At 43.2% G+C, this 4,674-nt stretch overlaps 1 long non-coding RNA gene across 1 annotated transcript in view; it reads right to left on the bottom strand.

Moving 5' to 3' along the window:
- Positions 1–103: 103 nt before the first annotated feature.
- The window catches only part of LOC108299014, a 7,404-nt gene continuing 2,833 nt past the window's right edge, over positions 104–4,674 (bottom strand). Inside the window, exon 2 of the long non-coding RNA XR_001822781.1 lies at positions 104–251. This is a non-coding gene — a long non-coding RNA (uncharacterized LOC108299014). The remainder of the gene's footprint in view (positions 252–4,674) is intronic.

Genomic DNA, 4,674 nt, shown 5'->3' with positions numbered 1-4,674 from the left:
AAAGAGAATGCTTCCACCAGAGGAACTGGTACCATATTACACCGATGCAAAGAATTGTGGGTACCTGGTAGAGGCTGCCAAATTTCCCGAAACGTGACTTCAACTTGCCAGGAAGTACGGTTATATCTTACCTGGCATCAGTAAAGATGAACTCTTCAAAATGCTCAGTACTCGGAAGGATCCAAGGCAGATTTTCCTTGGTCTTGCTCCAGGATGAGTGGTGAATATGACCGGTAAGAAAATCCTAAAACCTACAGATGAAAATCTCCTTAAGTATTATAGCTCATGGATACCCATCCAAGAAAGCAGAGTTGTTAAGGAGTACTGGAATAGGGACTGAAAGATCTGTATTCCTCATTGTATTTTCCTATGTATAATTTTCCAGATGGTGACGTTACTTTTCAGTGTACTCATATCTCTCATTTTCATCTAAAATTAAAATGGCAGGAAACAAGGACTACATTTTTAAAAAGGGGTTTAATGGGTTTAATATATTAACTCAAATTGTTAGCACACATTAAACATATAACTCTTGAAATTTAAAAAAAAGTGTCTCTCTCAGTATACCTCTGAAACCATGTTATGCTGCAGTAATGACAGGCCAACTGTACATAAGAAACGTTGCCCTGGACTGAGGAAGAGGGATTTAAAGGGAATTTCCTTGGGTGGTGGAAGCTCTTGGCCCACTCCTGCGCAGTGCTATTCCTGGCCACCAGAGGACTGGCCACCATGGGCCATAGCCTTGGGAGCAGCTGTGAGACAGAGCAAAATCTGAGCTTCGGAGGAGGGATGGAATTGCTTGCCTTAGGGAGACTGTAAGACAACCCTAAGAAGCATGGGCTTAGACAACGAGCACCTCAGTGGCAATCAGATGGACTGATTAATAAAGATCTTTCTCTGTTTTCCATACATCCCAACAGCAGCCCCCCAACTCCTCAAAGGAAAGATTGCCCCACTCTGACATACAGGGTTTGAAGTCAGGCTAAATTTGATTTAGAAATATAACATGTGCAAATCAACAGGAAGTTGAGCAACACCCCCCAACAATTCAGACCCTTACATATGTCGGCAACATGGTGCCATGATCCCCATATATATATGAGGCTCAGATGGCCTAAGTGACTTCCCTAATGTCATTATAGTTAACAGTGACAAACCTGGAAGCCTTGTTATACCATTTTACAACAGGGCACCACGGACACAACAGAGATATAGCCCTTGCCTCCACACACTTGCCATCTAATTGGGACCCCGAAGATTCCCCCTATTATGTACTAGGGAAACACCAGAAAATGTTTTCACTGCAAACATAAATCCAATTCCCAACAAATGGAATCTAAGGCCCTGTACAGCATCCTTCTGTTCCCCACAAATACATTTCTTGTTGTTTGTTTAAATTTAATATTTATAGAGATAGGTTCTCACCATGTTGCCCATNGTTAATGATCAAGGGAGAGACTAGGAAATAATATGACTTTCCTACGCAAGGATCTAACTTGGTCTTCCCACCGAGAGCAGGCTGGCAAGCACCTTTAAGGCAAATGACAGTCAAGTTATTACCAGATCTTTTAGCAAAAACTGTATAATTTTTCCATGTTTTATGTGTAAATATTATTTATTTTAAATTACCTTTATCCTTCCAAGACTGATTTAAAAATAAATTTATGTTGTTTGAATTCCTACGGGCAGGACATTCAGGACACTTTGATATTAAGTTGGTTTGATATTCATTAAGTGGGTTTTTGTGATTGCCAATCATATGTTTAACAATGATATGCCATTTTTAATTAGAAAAATAATGATAATTAGCTGTATGTGGTGGCTCATGCCTATATTCCCAGCACTTTGGAAGGCCAAGGTGGGTGGATCACTGGAGGTCAGACCAGCCTGGCCAATAAGGGGAAACTCTGTCTCTACTAAAAATACCAAAATTAAAGCCTGGCGTGGTGGCTCACACCTGTAAACCCAGCACTTTGGGAGGCCAAGGCAGGCGGATCACCTGAGGTCGGGAGTTCCAGAACAGCCTCGCCAACATGGTGAAATCCCGTCTCTACTAAAAATACAAAAATTAGCCGGGCGTGGCGGCAGGCACCTGTAATCCTCATTACTCAGAAGGCTGAGGCAGGAGAATTGTTTAAACTGGGAAGCAGAGGTTGCAATGAGCCGAGATCGCACCATTGCACTCTGGCCTGGGCAATGAGAGCAAAACTCTACCTCAGAAAACAACAAAGAAAAGAGGCCGGGCGTGCTGGCTTATGCCTGTAATCCTAGAACTTTGGGAGGCTGAAGCGGGTGGATTGTCTGAGTTCAGGAGTTCAAGACCAGCCTAGGCAACATGGTGAAACCCTATCTCTACTGAAATACAATAAATTAGTTGGACGCGGTGGCACATGCCAGTAGTCCCAGCTACCCGGGAGGCAGAGGCAGGAGACTCGCCTGAGCCCAGGAGGCAGAAGTTGCAGTGAACTGAGATCACACCACTGCACTCTGCCTGGGTAAAAGAATAAAAAAACCAACCAAGAAATTGACATTGATACAATCCAATGAATCTTTCATTTCTCGTTCCCTTTAGACACTCGCCCCAATCTTAAAAAATAAGACAAAAATAAAAACTTTTTGTCACTCAGCATTCCTGTTGGAGTACTCCACTTTCTCCTAGTTTAAAAAACTACTTAATACTTCTTGATGCTGCCTTCCTGCTCACTCTGACAGCCTCAGTCGATTTGCTATCCCACAGCCCTGCTGAAGGCCCTCAGTGACCTCTCCTCACACCTCTTCCTTTTTTTTTTCTGAGGTAGAGTCTCACTCCGTCCCCCAAGCTGGAGTGCAGTGGTGCAATCTCAGCTCACTGCAACCTCCACCTCCCGGGTTCAAGCGATCCTGCCATCNATATTTTCCTCTGCCCACAAGGAAATGATCATTTGGCAGCTGTGGTAACAAGAGCCCAGGCTGAAATCTGACAGACCTGGCTTCCAAATCCCAGCCCCGTCCTTTACTGTGTGACTTTGGGGAAATACTTAGCCTCTCTGGGTTGCAATTTCCTCATTTGCAAAAAGGGAAAAGTTGTGTTAAAATTTAGAAATATTGTGTGCAAAAGGCACAATATTATGATTATTATTGCAAATAATCACTCCCTATTCTTCTCTTTCCTCAAGATCTTCCATCGGCTTTAATATGAATCAAGAGCAAGTCTTTCATGTAACGAAAACAAAAAGGCTAAATGGCGTTCGTGTGGCTGCACCTGTCTGTTCACTACTTAGCATTGCCATTTTCCTACAATCAATTCGATTATTTGCCTCTGGACATAGTTTCCTAACAACACACATCTTGAACCAATTTAGGTGAATTTCCTCTATCACTTACAGCCGCCTGGCTTCTGCATCAAGTGGCTCTTTGCAGTCCTTCCTAAATATGAGTATTACGCCTAATTAAGAGAAATGAGCAAATGCTAAGTTTATACACCACCTTTCTCTTGGGATTTTATGATACTAAGCAAAGAGCCATCAGCTGAGTCTGCCAGTCTCTTTGAAGGCGGCTGAGTAGGTACAAAGCCTTGAAAACAGAGCACAGCAGATGTATCTTCAGGGTTTTCTGATCCTGAGGGAATGGAGTAGTCCTTATTCAACAATCATTGTTTTTTTTGGTTTTTTTGGTTTTTTTGATGTTGTCTCACTCTGTCGCCCAGGCTGGAGTGCAGTGGCACCATCTCGGATCACTACAACCTCCACTTCCCAGGTTCCAGTGATTCTCCTGCCTCAGCCTCCTGAGTAGTTGGGATTACAGGCATGCGCCACCAAGCCCGGCTACTTTTTGTATTTTAGTAGAGACGGGCTTTCACATGTTGGTCAGGATAGTCTCGAACTCCCGACCTCACGATCTGCCTACCTCGGCCTCCCGAAGTGCTGGGATTACAGACCTGAGCCACTGCACCCGGCCTCAGCAATCATTGTTAATGATCAAGGGAGAGACTAGGAAATAATATGACTTTCCTACGCAAGGATCTAACTTGGTCTTCCCACCGAGAGCAGGCTGGCAAGCACCTTTAAGGCAAATGACAGTCAAGTTATTACCAGATCTTTTAGCAAAAACTGTATAATTTTTCCATGTTTTATGTGTAAATATTATTTATTTTAAATTACCTTTATCCTTCCAAGACTGATTTAAAAAAAAATTTATGTTGTTTGAATTCCTACGGGCAGGACATTTCAGGACACTTTGATATTAAGTTGGTTTGATATTCATTAAGTGGGTTTTTGCGATTGCCAATCATATGTTTAACAATGATATACCATTTTTAATTAGAAAAATAATGATAATTAGCTGTATGTGGTGGCTCATGCCTATATTCCCAGCACTTTGGAAGGCCAAGGTGGGTGGATCACTGGAGGTCAGACCAGCCTGGCCAATAAGGAGAAACCCTGTCTCTACTAAAAATACCAAAATTAAAGCCCAGCGTGGTGGCTCACACCTGTAAACCCAGCACTTTGGGAGGCCAAGGCAGGCGGATCACCTGAGGTCGGGAGTTCCAGAACAGCCTGGCCAACATGGTGAAATCCCGTCTCTACTAAAAATACAAAAATTAGCCGGCCGTGGCGGCAGGCACCTGTAATCCTCATTACTCAGGAGGCTGAGGCAGGATAATTGTTTAAACTGGGAAGCAGAGGTTGCAATGAG

This window comes from Cebus imitator, unplaced genomic scaffold (genome assembly GCF_001604975.1).
Source record: "Cebus imitator isolate Cc_AM_T3 unplaced genomic scaffold, Cebus_imitator-1.0 Scaffold1409, whole genome shotgun sequence".
In the NCBI taxonomy this organism is placed as follows: domain Eukaryota; kingdom Metazoa; phylum Chordata; class Mammalia; order Primates; family Cebidae; genus Cebus; species Cebus imitator.
The sequence above is the reverse complement of the archived record's forward strand: the minus strand, read 5'-3'. Positions and strand labels throughout refer to the sequence as shown.